General features: G+C 39.8%; 1 protein-coding gene across 1 annotated transcript in view; it reads right to left on the bottom strand.

The window, feature by feature from the left end:
* The window catches only part of KCNB2 (potassium voltage-gated channel subfamily B member 2), a 338,203-nt gene that overhangs the window by 266,958 nt on the left and 49,221 nt on the right, over nt 1–22,024 (bottom strand). The window lies entirely within an intron of this gene.

Below are 22,024 nucleotides of genomic sequence, written 5' to 3'. Positions count from 1 at the left end.
CAAAAACTCAAGAAACCGAGACGGTACTGCACTGTGGTCATGAAATTTAAATGTGGACCGTTCGGGATTTACCAGGAGGGAAGGGAACTCCACTGGCTGAATGCTCAGTTGAATGCTCAGTGAGCCCACTGGCAGCAATGGACAAGCCCACTGTTTAACCATGCCAGGTTACAGCGCCACAGCGTTAGCTGTGTGAGTATGGTTAACAGACCTCCCAGCGTGGCTGCGACAGGACACAGTGGGTTGAAATTTATCTCCGGCACCACAGTTTGGGCACAGTCCACAGATGGCCAGATCATAACACCTAGCAAAACACTGATTCCATGGAAGGGAGATTTTATTTTTATGTTCCCTCCCACCCCCTACCTTCTAAGTCAAATAGTGCAGAAACCTGAAGCTAATTAGAAATATTTTATTATAGCCACAAAACACAAACCATAGTCTGCCAGTGACTCATCTATATTGGGTAACAGTGCAAAAGGTATTGAAAGCATTTTTCGAGGAACATAAATACACAGTTACGACAGGCAGAGCAGCAGACTCCCTAAGGGCTTGCAGAGGCCGAAGGTGACGGCCTGATGTTGGCTTGTTAGGACTGCATTCAGCTGGAAGATAACTGCCTGCCGGAAATCCACTGTTTTCACTTTTATTTTCAGCTCCTCTTTGTAAATTCAGATTCCCTCTGGCCACAGTGCGGAAAACACTACCACGATTGCGGAACAGAGACAAAATAGTCCACATGGAACTATAAAGCAGGTCTGGATCCACTGTTTCTGGTTTCTTTTCATTCTATAACTCTGTGTGTGTGTGTGTAAGTAAAAATGACATGAACTTCATGGAGACATCATTTCAACAGGGGATCATACCTTCTAACAATACCATCATGTTTCGTCTTCCAAACAAGTGTTAAAACACAGGGAATTGAACTCTGAAATCTGCTGAAAAGAACATTCCAGCTTCTTTTCTCACACTGCCCTTCATAGCAAGTATGTTAAAACTTGAAAAAGCCTAGGATTTCTAAGGACTAAAATAATCCTTGCCTCCGAAAAAAAAAATCGATGACCTCATCCCGCAGCATTCAAATGTCCATTGCTACCTCCACAGAGACGAAGGCAACTGTTTCTATTTAACTTCTTCTAGACTTTGACCCCGAAGTCTGGCTTCCTGGCACTGTCTGCTTCAATATGTTGAGCTTTACCTAGAAGACTTGAATTAGAATTAGATTTCCAGGGGCATGTGTTTCTAACTCCTGGATCATAGTCGATGATATAATTTACTTAAAAGACATTGGAAACTTAAGGCAGGAAGAAAGCAGGGCAAAAATGTCACCAATTTGAAATGACGAAGTGATGTCTTATTGTAAAAATTCACCAGCAAGTCTTCCACAAAGTTTTATTTCCTGGGTTTTCAAAGATTACTTGCTTATGATTATATTCATCAAAAGTTCGGGATAGTGAATCCCGAGTCACCTGTGGGCAGGATATGTATGACTTTTCACCCAGAGTTCAGCATTGCTGAAGCCTTCAACCTCAGAACAATTTCTATATGTTAGTAAGTTAAGTCGAGGAAGGGCAATAGTCTGGCTTTCCATGCTAATCCTTAATGTTATTGCAACGGCTAAGAATTGAGAAAAGTCACAGAATTTATAGAATATAAGTTTTAAGTAAACTGTGACATTGCATGGGATATATCATTTGAGAGTAACCTGCCTTTTGTATAGTGGTTTTAAGGCTGACATGCTCTCTTTCATCTGAACTCCATAATAGGTAATCTGGCATTAATATTTCTACTTTAAACAATAGTTAACAGTTTTTAAACGTGTTTAGGCACATAGATTAATGAATTAATTAATACCCATTTAATCCTTATCACAATCCAATTGTACCCATTTGCAAACGAGGAAAGTGAGGATGGGGCGGGGGCGGGGGGAAGAATGGCTTTCTCAACCGTGGGCAACACGTGGGCCACCTAGGATATTAAGTCCAATTGGAGTGAGCCAATGTCTGAGATTTTCTATTTCCATACAGAGGAAATCTAAAGCAAAATGTTGAAATCAGAAGAACCACACCATGGTCTTTATGTGTTGCAAGGTGGGAGGTTCACTGTGAAGGTATACCTTCCATAGCCCATTGTAAAGAGCCGCTGTGCCACACAGCAAAGCATAAGTCTGCCCACATCCTCTTTGCATCCATCCTTGTGGCTAAATAAGTCACATGCAATTCACATGGCAAAGGGAACGCATCTCATCAGGAAGTCTAGACCACTGGACAACCGTATATGGCACAATGCAAACATTACCTGTGCGTAAAATAACATGGGAGAGGCTGATGGATTCACATATCCAGGGTCACCCAAAACCAAGAGTTGCAAGCTTGAAGGCAGAGAGCCCAACTCTAATCCCATGGTGGCATTTGGCAACAGAGTGGCCCCATTCATATTGGGAGACTTCTTCAGGTTAGTTACCTTTGTAAAGATATTGGCAAAATGAATAGAGAGAACTATTTTGGAATGAAATCAACTTTAAAACTGATGTTTTAAGGTCATCTATCTGCATAACTGACAGGAATTTGTAAGAAAATATTGATAATATGCTAAGAATTGAAATATGGTCTCCGTTTTAAGATTCATAGCACATAATGTTTCTTTTCCTTTATTCAGTGCTCTTTACTCACTACAAGAGGACAAGATACATGAATTTATAATAATCTCAACATACACACCTTGGTTCTTTGGGTTTAACTGTCGTTAATCAGTATTAATGACAAAAGCAGCTTTCAAACAATGGTTTCTTCTACCCAAGGCCAGCCTGTGATATCAATACTGATTTGAGACACATCTGACCTCACTGGATTGACCCAAGTCACCCTGCTTGTTACCCCTTCCATGAGCCAAGCTGCCTGTCTGATTCTTGCATATTTTAAAAGACCAAAATCCTGTGGTATGTAAACCATTTGTGTTCTGAATTTACCCAATCTAATCATTAATTTGTCTTCGTTTTCCTTTGGAATGATTCCATTTTTATTTTAGTAATGTCTTAATTCCTCACCCACATTTTAAAATGGGCTAACAATAGACCTTACATCATATGGGTGGTTGTGAAGATTATCAAGTTAATATACTTGGAAAATGTTTAGTATGGTGCTTTGCATACAGAAAGTGCTATGTAATTTTCAGTTATTAGTGTTACTATGAATACATAATAAGAGATCACATCCTTATACTTTTGATTAGGCATGATTTGTTTGGAAATTTTCAGGAAGAGACAGAATTTGCATGTGTATGCTTTTAAAATTAATGGTTGGTAAACACAAACAAGAAAAAATATGAAGTAGATTACATCATCATAAATTCAATAGCTTAAAGTCTAGGTTGTCTTTTTTATTGTTTTATTTTTTATTAATCCTCACCTGAGGATATTTCCATTGATTTTTAGAGAGAGTGAAAGGAAGTTGGGGGTGGGGGAGAGAATAGAGAAACATCAATGTGAGAGAGACAGATCGATCAATTGCCTCCTGCAAACACTTGGACTTGGGCCAGGATTGGGTCTGCAACCCAGGTACATGCCCTTGACTGGGAATCCAACCCAAACACTTTGGTCCGCAGGTTGATGCTCTAACCACCAAGCCAAATCAGCCAGGGCTAGATTCTCTTTTAAATTTGTTCTGAGCTTGGAGCCAGTTTGCCTGTTCATCAGTTGGAGGAAGAGCTCCCACTGACTTAAGCAGAAAGACTGGGCTGTTAAAACCCTTGAAGATGAGGGGATTATATTTCAGTACAAAATCTACTTTTCAGGAGATGGGATTTGAAGTGCTTTGAGAGTCATTATCTTTTCTCTCTCTCCAATGACTCCTCACTCTGATCTTTTCTGTTCACTGATGTGTAGACTTTCCCCCTGTTGTCTTATCATAACACTATGGTCGGAAAAGTCACCCAATTCTTTTCAAGTATTAATTTACTGTACTTGAACAGGGGCAGGGAAAAGCTATTTCAGGTTTACAGAACCAAGGGCCTATCCAGGGTTATCCCTGGAGTGATTCCTGGGGAGCCAGGACCAAGTTCGATGTGGAGAGCAGAACAGCAGCCCAGGGTCACAGAGGGGAGGGTGGTTGGTGCCCTGGAGCTGTGCAATGTGGCAGCACTGGGATGTCCACAGGATGATGCTTTATCCAATCGTGGTCAACAGGTTTCTATCTCCCTCTCCCTTCCTCTCTGAAATCAATAAAAACATATTTAAAAAATGATCTAGATAAATGCGCACTTGAGCTTAATGCTCAATGATTAAAATGCTTCACAGATATTCCAAGAACTGCACATAAAATTAGAGTATGCTGAGCCTAATTGACATTGTAGGATAAATATTTCCTTCTTGCTCTTTTCATCTGAAACTAGACTTTGTATTACATTCCAAATCTGATCTCATCAGTGTCTACTCTAGTTTGTGTTCGAGCACAAATAAAAGGGTCAGTAGAAAATACTAATAATATTTGTTACGGGCAAACTCCTAATAAAAAACACACCAGTAAATTACAAACCCTGATGCAGAGATCTATTATGCTACCATTTTTTGATTCAAAAAGAAATAATGTTTTTTATCCTTAGCTTTTGGAGGAAAAATATTAACTAAAATTATGAATCAAAAATGCTCCACGGGGTTATTTTTCATCATTATTCTTTTAAATCACCTTTAAAACTAAATAATTATCATCTAATACCATATGATTGTATGTGTGTGTGCACCGTGACAATGTGAGAATGTTGTGTGTGTGTGTGTGTGTGTGTGTGTGTGTGTGTAAGAGAGAAAGAGAGAGAGAGAGAGAAACCTAAAATGGCCTGAGAAACAAGGATCCAGGTTACAGCTCTGGCTTTTCCACTAATCAGCCATGTGATCCTGAACAAATTCTCTTAAATGCGCTGAAACTCAGTTTCCTCATTTGTAAAATAAAGGGGTGTTAGACCATCACTTCTGAGATTTCTTCTCGTTCTAATATTCTCATACCTCCCCCCCATCCCTATCATATCACTCTTGCTTAAAGTTACACCTCCATCATAACAATTACTTGTTATATATAACTGCACCAAACTATGAACTGCTGAGTAAAACGGCTTGCTTGCACATCTTGTTCCTCTTTATAGCCACGCTGTGGCACAGTCTTTGGAGGGTTGACATCTATATGATAACTGGAACTGAGCCAGGTCATGGAGCTAAGATCAGGCTCCTGGTTTCAACTAATTTACCTGGCAGTGGTGCTTAGTGCCCTGTCCCTGGACTTGGTCTCATCCTTTCCTTTTGGAAACACTTTACTCTCTCATCCTTGACCACATTCAAATCGTCACTCTTGACATCTCCTGTGCTCTTTCCTTTCCCTCGGCTCAACCTCCAGTGTTGGTAGTGCCCGAGGGGTAGTGCTGGGCTCCCTTCCTTTCTGTCTACACCTTCAAGCTGTCAGGTTGATATCAACAAGCATCTCTAATGGACATCCTCGACTTCTCCATCTCCAGGTCCACTACCCTCTTCTAAGGTGTCAAACCTCTCACTTACCTATTTCTTTTTAATATATTTTTATTGATTTCAGAGAGGAAGGGAGAGAGAGGGAAAGAGATAGAATCATCAATGATGACATAGAACCATTGCTTGGCTGCCTCCTGCATGCCCCCTACTGGGGACAGAGTCCACAACCCAGGCATGTGCCCTGACCAGGAATCGAACCGTGACCTCCTGGTTAGTAGGTCGATGCTCAACCACTGAGCAACACCAGCTGGGCTCACTTACCTATCTCAATAGACTCCCAACATCCTCTCTGCCTCCACTCTTACCACCCTAGAGTCCACGTCCCACACAGCAGCAGAGTGATTTTTAGAAATACCAAATTTCAGTCAAAACCAAGTGCAGCCTCCTCTCCCTGACGGCACTGCTATGTGTCACCTGGTCTCTTCCTACCTCTCTGATCCCTCTCACCTTCCAGTCCCAGCCCCTCCTATCTCTCTTGGGAATGCCCACCCCATCTTGCTGTAAGTATGCACTTGGCAGGCTCCTTCTCCGAGGGACTTTCTCCAACTATGCAATCTAGTGTAGCCACCTGGTAGCCTGAAGGTGTAGACTGAAGCGAAGGGATCCCAGAGCTACCCCTAAGGCACCACCAACACTGGAGATTGACATAAATCACTCTTCTTTAAAATCCCTAAGAAGCTTGTCCTCATCTGAAAAATTTTCAGCTTACTCTGTCCTCAAGAGAATATCAAGTCCATCAGAGCAGGATCCTGTCTTAGTTCACACAGAAACACTAGCCCTTTTCCCTTTTTAATTTAATTTTTCAACTACAGTTTACATTCAATATTATTTTGCATTAGTTTCAGGTGTATAGTATAGTGGTTAGACAATCATATAATATACAAAGCAATACCCCTCATATTTCCAGTACCCACCCAGCACCATCCATAGTTACTACAATATTGCTGACTGTGTCCTCTATGCTGTACTTTATATCTCTATGACTATTCTGTCATTCCTATTAGCACTTCTTAATCCCTTCACCTTTTCATCTAACCCCCAAACCTCCTCCAGCAACCATCACTTTCAGAAACACTAGCTCTTTGAACAATGCCTGACACACAGCAAATGCTTAATAAATACTTCTTTAATAATTATGAATGAATGAACAAGTAAATGAATACATTCCTGTCTATTTACTGGCCCAGTCTAAAAATGTCACTTTTCTTTAATAATTATAATTTTTATTTTATAAATATGTGATATTCAAAATGTGTTAAAAGACAGATTTCTAGGATTTCACATTCTTATTCAAACTTGTTTCACCCCTACATGAAGTGCATAATACAATAAATAAACCTTTATAATAAAATAACTTTCTTTCCTAAGACCAATTATTCAATGTAGAAGTGACAAATCTTCAGAGTCCAGGGAAGGCAATTTTTTTATAGCTATAACTGAAAGTTTAAAAAAAAAACCTTGATTATTTTCTAAATAGATCATAAAATATAAATCACAAAATGATTTTTTTTCTTGTGCACTGTATTACTGTTACACAAAGAGACACTTAAGTGTTTTATCTTCATTGTTCTTCATACATTTCAATAGTTTTGCATTCGCCAGGGCACGCCAGCCTGGGAATGCAGCAGTGAGGAATGAGTCATTGTAAGAGTAACAATTAAAGTCGCTAGCTCAGTCTCCAATAAATGCACTGGTAAAATTCCAGCCCTCCATCTCTCTCCCCGAATCTCTGCAATTAGAAACAAGGGGTCCTTAGAGTGCCTTGCAACATCTTGGGAAGGACAGTCCCCTCTGCTGTCGGAGGCCCACCTTCCTTCCTGCTGCTTCACTCATGTGTCTGTGCTGGCCCCATCTATGTCCCTCAAACTCTATCATTCCCCCACCCCAATGGCGGCTGCTCCTCTCGCTGCCTCTGACACTTGTCACCTCTTCAGCATTACCACCAGCGCTGCCCCACTCTGTTGGAAAGAACCCATAAAGGAATCCAGCAGAGGCCCGGCAGTGGTCGAGGCAGATACTGGTTCTAGTTCTTCCCCTTCCCTTCTTACGGCAACACTCAATACAGTCTTTTGTCCTAAAACCGATTTGGCCCTGGTCTCTTCTCTAGCCAAATCTGTACTCTTGGCCATATGACCCCATCTCAATTCCCAACACTGGCCCCTATGACCTGCTCTCCCAGACATCAAATCTCAGCTTTCCTCTAGCATCCAACCCACAGGTAGGTACTCATTCCTCTTGGAACCCAGAACCCAGCTCTCATCTCAGATACACTCCATCCACTGGTGCTCAGGTAAGTGCAGATGTCCACCTCTATTTGTTTGGATCTCTTCTTCATGGGGAGCATCCCTGATGGTCTACTCATGATCTCTCCCCCATGGTTATCACACCTTCCTGCAAATCACATGCTGGCCAACTGACCAACCCACAGGCTCATAAAGGGCCAAAGCCCAGGGCTATGGAGCTATGGACCTCTCTCTAGATGGCTCTAGGCAAAAACTTAATGTTCCACTTGTTTCTGGTTGTAAACTAATAAACAATAATTAGTATGACAAATATTGATAATAAAATCATAAATCGCCATTATCCTGCCATTCACAACCATTAACATTTTGGTGCATTTTCCTATCTTTTAAAATTTATAAAATGTGTATAGGATAGGACAGAAGTCCACCTCTAATTCTGTATTTTCTTTTCCTTGTATCATGAGCACATTCACATACCATCAAATATTCATCAACAGCATACAGGATTCCATGGATTTGTCACTACCATGTAGTCATTCCTCTATAAGTATTTCTGTGTTGTTGTTTTTTTTCTGTGAAAGAAGTAGTTATACCTAATACTGAGATATTTTATTCTTTTTGATACATTCTTATGAGGAATTTCTTATTAGTCATTAGGAGAAATTCCAAAAAATAAAACTATTGGGTTGAAGGATATGAACATACTGCCAAATTGTTTTCCAGAAAATACTAACAATTTAACTTATTCCAAGGGGCCTGTTTCGCTGCATACTCAGCAGCATTCATTCTTTTTTCTTTTACTCTTTGCTACGATACAATTTGAAAGGTAGGTTATTTAAATGCACATTTCTTTGGCAATACTCTGGTTAATTTGTAAATTATCTTCAAGGCCTTTTTCTTATTTTTCAATTGGTGAAGAAATGTTCCTCTTGTTGTTTTAAGAATATTAAGAATATGACATTTTTATAGTTTCTCCTGCAAAGCTAGTCTAAAAATTATGATTTTTTACATAGCTATAAAAATAAGTCCCATTTAATTAACACCTTGTCTATAATGTTATGCTCACCTGCCATCATTAGCATCTTTATTGAGTCATACATCTTGACAGAGACAAAGTTAAAATCGGAAAAAAAGATTCACTTGGAACATTTCTTTCCAATGCACTTGGTCTGCAAGTAAATGACTTTGTGTGTGACCTAAAACGCTTGCCCACAATCTTCTTAAGGCAGTTTTCAAAGCATTAAAAAACGCTCTACTTAAATATATCTCTTTGTGTATGGACAGGGCATCTAACTGCTCAAAGATATTCCTTCCTTTAGCAATGACTAAGAAGGCTGTCCTAATAAGACCACGTGGCTCACCCTGGCCAGTGTTCTCAGTGGTTAGAGCATCAGCCTGCAAACCGAAGGGTCACAGGTTTGATTCCTAATCCAGGGCATGTACCTGGGTTTCAGGTTCTTATCCCTGGCTCCAGTCGGAGCATGTGCAGGATGCAACCAATCAATGTGTCTCTCTAACATCTCTTTTTCTCTCTCCCCGCCCCCCCCCCCCATTCTCTCTGAAAATCAATGGAAAAAAAATATCCTCAGATGGGGATTAACAACAACAACAAAAAGACCACATGGCTCTCTGGAAATCCTAAGAAAGTTCTTTAAGGCCGTGTAATACTTTCCCCTATAAGTCTTTATGTCTCAGGCCTATAGTAATGACACAAAAGGGACATAAATGGGCCCAAAGAACAAACTCAAAAGCTGCCAACATTACGAAACCCTTAATGATGTCCTGTGCGGTGCCCCCAGTGTAGCCGAGACACTGGGCAGCTGCTAAGAGCCAGAGGACCAGGTGGGTACTGCTGTTCCCACAGGTCCCCACTGTGCTGTGGCAGCCTTGTTAACGAGCACAGCAGCAATGCACGGGGTGACACATTTCTTCCTGACATCTCCCCCAAGCGACTTCATACAGCCGCCTTCTATTAATTACCCTCATCGCCTAGCCTGGTGCTGCAAAGGCTTTCTTATTGCACATTTGAGTGGCTTGCCCATGGTGAGCGACACGGAGGTTGACTGGCTGTCTCAAAAGGGACAGCCCAACAGAGAGAAATAAAACATTCTAAGCAAGACTGCTGATAGAGTTATGAGCAGAAGAGAAAACCTATTTGGCATCAAGATGCAGTTATGGAAAGCTTGTCAAGAATGTTAACATCATTTTCTCTCCCTCCACAAAACAAGGAGAAGGTGTGATTGATGGCTAGTTCATAAAATAATGAAAGATACATTTTTTTTAAAAACCATGTGCTTCTACTCAGCATTCCAATCCCTGATAGGGATGACTTTTGGAGTTTAAGTGAAAGGACACAAAATTAAAACCACAAGAATATTTTGAGGAAAAATACGGAATTGTAAAAAAAATGGTCACTTAAACAGGTCCAAAAGGATTAGTTAATACATCCAATTGAAAGACATTTGTGAGCAATTAGTATGTTCATGGCTCTTTGCTGGGTGATTTTGAGGAAAAGTACATACTTCTCTCATTTTTGAGGGCCTACTTATGTGTAAGAAATTTATAAATTTTAATTTCTGCAACAACCCTGGAAAATTGCTATTATTTTCCTTGTTTTACAGATGAGGAAACTAAGGCTCAAAACCTTATACTGAGTGGCTCTTAAATATTACACCTTGAACTTGAACACAAGGTTTTTGTTTTTCTGAACACTGACTTTCTCTGTTATGTCACATTACTTCTCAAAATAAGTTGTAGCTCGGCCATTGAGGCTCAGAGGTTGTGCGCTGACTTATGAACCAAAAGTCCAGGGATCAATTCCCAGTCAGGACAAATGCCCAAGTTGCAGACTGGATCCCCAGTGGGGATCATGCAGGAGGAAGTCAATTGATGATTCTCTCTCATCACTAATGTTTCTACCTCTCTCTCCCTCTACATTTCTCCCCCTGAATTCAATAAAAACATATTAAAAATAGTTATAAAAAATAGAACATAGTATCCAACCCAGTGGAAGAGACACATAAACATTCAAAACAGCTATAGACTGCAGAACTACTGTGTGCAGGTGGTGTTTTAAGCCGTTATTACATCTTGGTTCATTTGATTCACCCAAAACCTCTACTAAGCAAGACTGATTATTATGGCCATTTTAAGGATGAGAAAACTAAGGTACAAAAAGAGAGGATAAGCAATTTATCCAAGGTCTTAGAGCTAGTATGTTAATTTCTTAGGGCTGTCCTAAAAAGTGCCACAAACCAGGTGGCTTAAAACACTAAATATTTATTCCCTTACAGTTCTGGAGGCTAGAAGACCAAAATCAAGGTGTCAGTAGGGCTGAGCTCTAGGGAAAGTCTGCATCATGACTTTCTCTTAGCTTCTGCTGCTGGCAAGGACGAAGTCAAGACAGGGACACCAGTTGGGAAGCTATGCAAGGGATGCCCAGAGGTAAATTTGAGAGGTCAAACTCATGATGATCGCTTGATTGGCTGCAGAGAGTAAGGGAAGGATGGGAGGCACATCACTTTTGCAGGAGATACAGCCTCACGGTCAGCGACTAGCATGCTGGCTTTGTTTGCCATGCTTAACTTCAGAGGAAACTCAGTTCACTAACCCACCTGTGGCAGACTGAAGATGCCCATGAATTCTTTGATACTCCTTTCATCTAGAGAAAGGCAATATTTATGTCTCTTTTCCTTGGTGGGCTCCATGATGTTCTGGGGCTCTGGGCCTAGGATCACTAGAAACTTTGTGGCTTCTACCTGGGTCTCTTAGAAGGCTCACGCCTAGAAGCCTGAGTTACCACCTAAGAAGTACAGCTCTCCCACTGGAGAGGTGATATGGAAAGACTCAGAGACTACGTGGTAAAGGAGAGAAGCCTGTGTGAGGCCAGCCTTCCAGCTGCTATCACAAAGGTGCCAGACTTACAAGCAATGACCAGCCAGCCCCCAGCTGAATCCTACCAGTTGACCTCAGCCGATGCTACCTGATGCAACAAGAAACATCAAGCCACACCCTGCCTGAATTCTCAACCCACAACATTGTAAGTCAGAGTAAAATGGTTATTTCTGAAGCCACTGCATTTGGGGGTATTTGTAAAAGATAGCTGGAACCCACCCATAGAATGAGGCAGTATGATTCATTTAATTACCTCACACAGATGTTATGTAAAGCAAAATGAAGAGATATTGGTAAGGGTGACACAAATGAAAGTAACTCAAAGTGCACATTCATCCCCTGATTAAAATTCAGTAGGGTTGCAAATATTCTAGTAGAGATTCAGTAGAAAAAATTCTACTTCTTGTGTTATGCAACCCAAAGGAAGGGGAAAAGGGTAGAGACAAAATTGAGGCCACCTCCCCAAATTTAGTCTGGGACAATCGTGACCACTCGGTTTCCATTACAGATGTTCTGAGGATTAAATGCCAAGGTTCATTTCCTCTTGATAGCTTCTCAAATGCATGGAGCTGCCTAATATCAGCTCTTGGTACAAAGAACAGAGTTTCTAAGCTAAATAGAACACTTTGCATTTCAGGAATGATAACACAGCTTTCCCAGAGCTTCTGCCCACACACACAGAATGAACAGAAATAGAGAATATTTGGAAAAGTGACAACTGCGTGATTGTTGACCGAACTTGAGTTGCGACTCTGAGGACCAAAACAAGTTAAAATACATCAGCAAACTTGTATAGGTCATGGAGCTTCAGTTCTTGCCTCTTTATCCTCTTCATTTGCCCCCAACATCATTTAGGGTCCTGGGAGTAGAGTTCCCATGCTATGCTCAGCAAACTGTTTTTTTGTTACAGTGAATGGTATTTCCAGCTACTCAGGTCAACAACCATATCAGCATCTATTTCAAGAGTTAAGATTTACATTGTAGGATAACAATCCTATTTCCAGTATTCAGTAGTATGATGCCTGAGTGTTGCCCTTAAACATTAGCAGTGGAACTGAGTCAGGAATTAAGTTACAATGCGCCCAAGTACTATGCGGTAGTCAAGGCAAGGCTTAATCTTCAATGACCAGAAATGACCACAGAGAAGTGATTAGATTTTCAACCTACAGAAGTTGAATGTGTCATGTGGATATCACTGCTAAACAGAAGCCAATAAAGTTCATAACCAACCCTTTCTATGTTACTGAATAATAAAAGGTCTGTGCCTCTAATCTTGCCTCCTTTTCCAAACTTATGGGGCTCCCTTTCTCTAAGTCACAGGAGGCAAAATACTAATGACAGAGGTCTAGTGACAGCATTTCCCATACCCTCCACTTGAATGCACATTAATGACTGAATTTTCAAAGCTCTATCGTTGGGACCATTTTATGTAAAAAATGCTGACTAAGGACAATTGCTTGCTGGCAAATATAAGGTTAATGTAATTGATACAAACTGTAAAAATGCAAGTACATTCAACTCCTACTGAGAGATAATATTATGATTAATTAACAAATATTAAATAAAATGGCTTTAATTTGCCAACTAAAACATATAAAGAATAATTAACGAATTTGCTGATACTCTTTCTTTACAGGTGGCAATACATTTTTAAGACCAAAATACAAGGTTTATTGTCAACAGAACACATTATTTTTGTGTGGTTTTTTTGTGTATTTTATTTTGGTGTGTGTGTGTGTGTGTGTTTTGTTTTATTTCTTGGTGTTTATGGGTTGGGCCATGCTGGCTGGCAAAGTTAGGGATGAATTCTAGAACCCCAAATCCAGAAAGACTTAATCTTCTCATATGAGGCCAGAACAAACAATCTAACTATTTTATTAGGGCTGAGCTCTACCCTTCTGTTCAATATACCAGTACTCAATTGTCTAACAATGATCTCATGAAGAAAATAATCTAACTCTCTGTTAGGTTTATGGTAACATTCAAGGAGCTGGGGCAGACTTAAAGCAAGACAACAAAGCCAATTTCTACATTATATGGGCAGACATTTTCATTGGGTAATTTCAAGATGTTTTTGTTTTTATAACATTTTTTATATATTTATTTATTGATTTCAGAGAGGAAGGGAGAAGGAGAGATGGAAACATCAATGATGAGAGAGAACCATTGATCGGCTGCCTCCTGCACGCCCCCTACTGGGGATTGAGCCCGCAACCCAGGCATGTGCCCTTGGCCGAAATCGAACCTGGGACCCCTCAGTCCTCAGGCCAATGCTTCATCCACTGAGCCAAGTCGGCCAGGGCTAGATATTTTTGTTTTTAAAAAATGTCCACGAAACTTTCTTATGGTTCCCCAATAACATGATAAAAAGCAAACAAACCCAAACAGTAAAGAGATAATAGACTTCTGGATTTTGTATGCAGTGGCTTTATATTGTCATTGATAAAAAGGAAAACATGCCAGTTTCAGGCAATGCGAACAGAAACTTTGGCTGCATCGAAGTGTTCCTGCAACATAGGGTCCAATGGCACAGACAATAACAGCAGCAGAAAAGGCTGAGGAGGCAAACCCACGCGGATTCTGGCATTCCACTTTGACATCATGTATGTGATATGTGGAAAATTCCAAAAAGCAGGCACAGCTAATGCCACTGGCAAGAGCAGATGATTTCTTTAGCCCAAAAGAAGTGAATACATAATACTTTGTGTTGCTTTTTATAACCTATGTCTTGGACCGTTTTCTTATCTTTATAAATTGAGTTTACAGAGCGACAGGCAAAATACCACTGAAAATCCTCTTTGAAATTAGATAAATGTAATGTAAGTAGAATGGAATTTCTTGAGCTTATTAGCCATGATTCTGAAGCACCTAAATATATATTATACAGGTGCCAAATATTAGAGATTCAGTGGTAAGGTAAATTGGTTGCTTAGTCTTAAGATCAGGAGTCAGCAAACTTCTTGGAAAAGTCCTGAGAGCAAGTATTTTTGGCTTTGTGGAACATAAATCTCTGTCTCAACTACTCCACTCTGTCATCACAGTGCAAAAGGAACCGTAGAAATAGCAAGCTGAGCTCTGGCTGGTTTCTCAGTGGTTAGAGCAGCGGTTCTCAACCTCTGGGTCGCGACCCCTTTGGGGGTCGAACAACCCTTTCACAGGGGTCGCCTAAGACCATCGGAAACACATATATAATTACATATTGTTTTTGTGATTAATCACTATGCTTTAATTATGTTCAATTTGTAACAATGAAATTGGGGGTCACCACAACAGGAGGAACTGTATTAAAGGGTCAAGGCATTAGGAAGGTTGAGAACCACTGGGTTAGAGCATCAACCTGCAGACTGAAGGGTTGCGGGCTCCATTCCCGGTCAAGGGCATGTACCTTGGTTGCAGATTCAATCCCAGGTCCTGGTTGAGGCGCATGCGGGAGGCAACCAATCTATGTTTCTCTCTCTCTCTCTCTCAAATGTAGGACATGCATTTGAATGATGGTGGGAGCAGGGATAAGGGGGGAACAAATTGCTTAGCTCCTTGTGGCAGAGTTACATTTTGAACTTTTCTCACATGGAAGACACCTTACATTTTTAATCATAAGAAACTCATTTTCTTTTCATTTCCACTTTCAAATTCTTGAAAGGCTATAATAAATATCAGTGGTGCTGAGTCATATGCAATACCAGTATAAGGTATATAACAATATCATAATTTCCTAATTTAAACTCTAAATTCCTTGAATTTTGGGCTAATATTATTCATTTTCCTATACCATAGAGTGTCTAGCATAATACCTTGCTCAATTACTGTAGAGTAGAGATAAGTGAAACAATGTTAATTAAAACTTAAAGATTTATATTAACTAATATTCTACACAGAGGTTACCTTTTCCCTTCAATCTGAAAACAAAAAAGAATAAGTTTCCATTTGCTTCCTATAAACCCAATAAACAAAGCAAAGCCATTTGGCAGGCTGTAGCTCATTCAATATTTATGAAATTAACCATAACCCAGCAGATTCAATCATTTCAGATGCCACAGCAATGGTCTTTACAATTGATCCCCACATAATCAATTCAGCCTTGGTAGGAGATTTATGGCTTCAGATCAGGAAGAGGGTACTGGAAATTCACTCAGACCCTGGGTGGTACCTACACCCCATGGTCCCACACCTGACACCGTCTCCTGAAGTATCATCAAGATGGGACAGTTGTCAGAGCATGGTCCTAACCCCACGTCAGTTCTCAACTATCTCCCTGGAATTGTCCAGGAATTAAAACAGAAACAGGAGGAAATCAACTACCCTGGTTCTCATAATACCTAAAAGCCTATCTTTTCTCCCACTGAATTGAATTTTTAACATCTTTCCTAAAGATGAAGACCCCAGAGCGTGTCTCTCTCTCCCTCTCTCCCTCTCTCCCTCTCTCTCTCTCTCTCTCTCTCTCTGCCTTTTCAACAATAAATAAATAAATAAACAAACAAATAAATAAATAAATAAATAAAGCTAATACATCTTAAAGTAATGTGCTTATACTTCCCAGTTTACCCTGAGGAGACACATTAAAGAATTTAATGAAACTGTTTCCATTCCATAAGTCATATTTCTTTCAGTGTTTTGCACTTTAAAGTACTGCTCCCGCTACAGATATTTAGGGCTCAGCATATCTTTCTAAATGTAAATATTATACAAACTTTGAAAGATGTCGACAACCATGAATACTAAATATAGTACTTGTCATTTTTAATTTAAATTACAACTATCAAGCATGCCAAATACTCAGTGCAATCACATAAAACTTCCTTTTACATCTTGTCTTCTCTTCTGACAACTTTATAAAAGAAGCCCCCCAAAATCTATAAATTTTAAAGCAGTTCGAATTCAAAACTTCTTTCACTTATTTTTATTCCCTCAGATTCATATCAACACTTATTAACAGACACAAACTTGCATTTTCCTTCAAGGGTACAAAACAAAAATGCACTTTATGGTTATTTTAGGTTTTGCCTCAGCATGTTAGGTTATGCCGCTATAACAAAAACAAACAAACCCATCAAGATCTCAGAGATTAACACACAAAAGTCTCTTTCTCATTCAATATTTATGAAATGAACATATTGCATGGGACTTACATTGACCTTCAGGGTGCTCTGCTCAGCAGAGTCACTGAGAGGCTTTGGCTGGTGCAAGACCCATCTCAACACACACCTCCATATTCGACAGGAAAAAGGAAACGTGTGAATTGCACAGTGTCTTCCCAGAAGTGACACCTCTTCGATATTCACATTTCATTGGCCAAAGCAAGTCATATAATCATGGATAATTTGGAAGAAATATTTGTGAACAGTCCTAATGTAGGTAGACCCCTCCCTTCTTCCCTCCCTCCCTTCCTGAATCCCTTCCTTCCTCCAACTATGTGTGTGTGTTTGTGTGTATACATATATATTGCAATATTAGTGTAAGGAAAAGAAAAGTAGTTCTCAAATTCAGCATCAGTGCAAGTACTCACTTTACTATTAACTCCATTTTTTTCTTTTAAAGTGAATAAGGAAAATAAAGTCATTCTTAACCCAAGTGTGCATTTCATAATTCCCTTATCATGAAAAAAAAAGAAAGATGGCTTTTGGGTAAAATTTACAAATCAGAAGATTTCTATGTACTAGAGTATGAGGCCGATGAATAATCCATTCACTATGAATCTTTCACTTTGGCTCACTAGCCTCTAAATATATCCAGTACTTGAGCAGATGGACATAGCATAATTCAACAATAATGCAAGTCTCTTAAGCCAAGATGTAAATTTCTTATGCTTTAAGTTTCAAGATAATATACTCTGATGTAGCTGAATATTCATTTTAAGAGATTATCTAGTTCTTAGTTACATAAGCTTATGTAAGATTATTCTCAGTGATACTATTCTTATAATTTAAAAAGCTAACATTATAACAGGAAAAGCTGTACATGAAATAATAACCAAAATAACTTTATTTCATCAAACATCTATTGAGTGCCTACTAAGCCCCATGTTACCTACAGAAATCCAAAACTGAATGAAATACGACTATGATCTTCAATCTATTGCTTGTCGGGTCTGATTACCCTTTAGTGAATTGTTTCCATTGTGTATAGGAATCTTACTTTCTTGTATCCTCTTGTGAATTCAAGTCTATACAAACAGGGAAATCGGAGGAGGAGGAATTGGATTAAGGAATAGAAATATAACTGCTGACTTCTCACTGATGACTATCATATGATGGGATTCTATGACTTTGCTATTAGGGTTAGTAGAATAGTTTCCACTTCCATAGTAGGTAACAAACATACTTAATTTTTATTACATTTCTGAGTAATCGCCTAAAGAGGCTTGTTCTAAGTGCCCAGCAATTTCTAGCTCAGTTCCAGATTATGAAGATATTTTAGGTTGATTTATATACTTGTAAAGAAACATTTGGTCTCCCAAACCTTTAATGCCCCATTGGATGCCCTGAAAGGAACAGATGAGTATCTGGCTATAAAAACCTGTGTGTATGTGAGTCATTGGATCTGAAGCCACCAGAGCCTTCAGGACTTACTCAAATTCTGAATGCCTACCAAACTAGATCTACCGAGTATAAGGTTTCCTCAGACTGGGAAAGCACACTTAGGAAGTACAATGGTTAGAAGAGCTTGTCAGAGAAGTTAACTGAAAAGAGATAACTGAACAAAAGGTGTTTCCAAGAAAAAGGCAAAAGGATATTATTCAAAAGTTGAGTGAAGCATTTTCATTTTACCTCTCCCAAGATGTGATGCATGCTTATCAAAGCGTTTCTTTCCTCTTCCTTACCTTTATTAGTCCTTTGTCAAACATCCTAACTTCAAATCAGAACCAAAGGTTTTAGCTACCATAATTAAAGAGCAATGTTATGCTCAGCTGCGATTTTTAACTTTTGCTTTTGGTTTCACTTGAGTATGTGGGCGACAAATACACATCTGAAAAGTAGATGGAAGATGAAACCTTGGGGGTTTTTTCATGGTCTTAACATTCATAGGAAATGGGTTCGTGCCATTTCTAGGAATTGGTAGAATGCATGTATCTTGTGTCCATAGTGTAGGGTTCACTTTCTTTTATTTTTTAAATCTTTATTGTTGAGAGTATTAAGATGTACCCCCCCCCGCCATTACTCCCCTCCACCCGGTTCCTGCCCCACCCCAGGCCTTCACCACCCCATTGTCTGTGTCCATGGGTTTACTTTCATTAAGCTTTTTAAATATATATATATATATATATATATATATATATATATATATATATATATTTTTTTAATTGATTTTTTACAGAGAGGAAGGGAGAGGGATAGAGAGTTAGAAACATTGATCAGCTGCTTCCTGCACACTCCCTACTGGAGATGTGCCCGCAACCAAGGTACATGCCCTTGACTGGAATCGAACCTGGGGCCCTTGAGTCTGCAGGCTGATGCTCTATCCAGTGAGCCAAACTGGTTAGGGCCATTAAGCTTTTTTAAAAAGTGAAATGCTAGTGTTATCTCTTGCAAACTGCAAGACAAATGCCACAAGCTACCAAAGGAATCATTTGACCTAAATCAACCTGAAGTGTCACCTTATTCTAGTCCTTGCTACGCAAACATTAAACTCATTATGCTCTGGTAGAAACTGATTTCTGAAAGGATTCATATTTCCCAGGCCATGTGGTGTGTTTGTCATAGGAGATATACCAGCTACCACGGTGAAGAAATGAGCTTTTCTTTTAAGAGAAATAACTTTGCCCTTTTGCTCAATGGTATTAGTTCCATTCTGATTTCAATGTTCTTTCAGAGAAGAACTAGAAAAGTAAAAGCAGCAGGGAAACGAGGAGAGCCATCTCCGGAGGACACCTTCATTCCTGTATTGCTTTTGGATTTAGTGAAACCCAGCCTAAATACAAAGTAGTTACTCAACTGTGTGAACATATTCTGTTGGTATTATGCCACATGGCACTCAAAAAAGGAGACCAGCCCGGCTGGCGTGGCTCAGTGGTTGAGCATCGACCTATGAACTAGGTCACAGTTGGATTCCGGGTCAGGGCACATGCCTGGGTTGCAGGCTCCATCCCCAGTAAGGAGCGTGCAGGAGGCAGCTGATCAATGATTCTCTCCCATCACTGATGATTCTATCTCTCTCTCCCTTTCCCTTCATTTCTGAAATCAATTAAAATATATATCCTTTAAAAAGAAGACAATTCTTAGGTGATTAAATTACCTAGAGTTAAAATTGCTACAAAATTTTGAAGAGTATAATTAATGACTCTAGGTGGTTATGGCTCCTAATGGAATTTAATCCAGGGCTTCTCAATTCTATCACTCACAACACCTCCTCTGAGAAACATTATTTTGCGTGGCCTCATTTACATACTGAAATAAAATTCATGGGTAATTTAACTTACCTACACATTAACTTAAAAAAAAATCCTTGTAAGAACCCAAGTATCATCTACAAAAGACAAGGAAACGAATTTTCAACAAAGAATCTGTATTTCCATAACATAAGTGCTCAGGCTGGACAACCAAATCAAACAGTCACATGCCTGTACTTGGCTGCTAATCACCATGAAAGCAGTATCTCCAAATCTGTGGTACTTGTGAGTCTGCAGAAATGCTGACTGTCTCTTGTAAACTTCAGAGCAAAAGAAAGTACAATCATCTTTGGATTCACATTTCAATTGTGTTTCTGAAAAATTCAACATTTATTAAAATTGGGTTTAAAAATATTCCAACAGTGTTAGGTTCCATGTCCAACAACTAATTTTCCACCTGTCAGTTCTTTTTTATGTGCGATGCTGTGTGCACAGCAGAGGCTTGAGGATCCCAGCCCTTACCTACTCAGTGCCAGCAAGGGCCACAATCATTGAGACAACTCCCCCCCACCCCCAACCCCTGCCACCCACTCACACATACTGCCAAGAGGGGTTCCTCTATTGAAAACCACCATTCTAACTTAGGCATTAAACTAAAAGAAAATCATATATTGAAAAAAAAATATAATATATATATATATTAGAAGTCTCTCCATACCACAAACTTTAAAAGAAATTTAGATATAATTAACATATTACATTAGTTTCAAGTGAACAACATATGAATTCTATATCCTATATAATAAAGATGTAATATGCAAATAGTCATTATGCTGTAGCATAACAACCGACCACATCACAACCGGATCAGCAGGAGGGTGGGGCAGTGAGCTACAAGTGGGTGGCAGAGAGCTACAGGAGGAGGCAGGGCAGCAAGCTATGAGGGGGAAGCGGGGGGAGCTACAGGAGAGGGCAGGGCAGCAAGCTATGAGGGGGAAGCGGGGGGAGCTACAGGAGGAGGCAGGGCAGCAAGCTATGAGGGGGAAGCGGGGGGAGCTACAGGAGGGCAGCAGCGAGCTACTGGCGCATGGATTCGTGCGCAGGGCTGCTAGTTAGTATATATTGTGAAATGATTACCATAATAAGACTAGTTAACATCCACCACCACACACAGTTACTAAATTTTTTTCTTGTGATGAAAACTTTTAAGATCCATTCCCTTATCAACTTGCAAGTACATAATACAGTATTAACTATAGTCACCATGTTGTACATTATATCCCAGGACTTATCATACCACAAACTTTGACTCACAGCAGAGGACAGACACATACATGGTTCAAAATTACACAAACACTTTCTAAGGGAATCAAACTCATTGGTTTATTTGCCATGATCTGTTCCATAGAGTCTGAAGAAGTAGCAATCTATGCTCAGACATCCAGGGGCCACCTAATCTTGCTGCCACCTGTGAGTAATAAACTGAGGGTGCTGGCCCCGGTGGACCACTCAGCTTAGCTACACCTCCTTTCTGGTGTTGAGTGCCCTCTCCTTGTGGGTATGATTTCTTCATCTTCTCCCACTGCCTCCTAAGTAGGGCAGTGTACACAGTGAGTCAGTCCACAGAATCTGGAATCAGACTATTGGTTCAGACCAGAGTTTGACCACTTACCAGCTATGTGACTTGGAGCATGTTACTTAATGTGTCTGTGCCTCTATTCCCTCATCTATAAAATGGAGTGAAAATACCAATGTCTTAGGCTTGTTGTGAAGACTCAGTGAAGTAATCCATTCAAGTGCTTAGAACAGTGCCGAGGGCAGAGTAAGTGTTCATTCAGCCTTAGTTGTTATCCTTGGTCCCATGGTCCAAGTTAATACCTGAAAAATCCGAGAATCTCAGAAACCTTAGGCTGGAAGAAAACTTAGAAATCTAAAATCATAAATTGTAAAGTGTCCCATTACGACAATTTACAAAGAAAGATACATCTTTCATGTTTGAAAGATATGACCGTGCCTCACAGTACTGTTCTAAACCAAGAACCAGCGCATTTGCCA

The sequence above is a fragment of the Myotis myotis genome, unplaced genomic scaffold, assembly GCF_014108235.1.
Source record: "Myotis myotis isolate mMyoMyo1 unplaced genomic scaffold, mMyoMyo1.p scaffold_m19_p_16, whole genome shotgun sequence".
Lineage (NCBI taxonomy): Eukaryota > Metazoa > Chordata > Mammalia > Chiroptera > Vespertilionidae > Myotis > Myotis myotis.
Note: the sequence above shows the minus strand (reverse complement) of the source record. Positions and strands in the feature narration are given on the sequence as shown.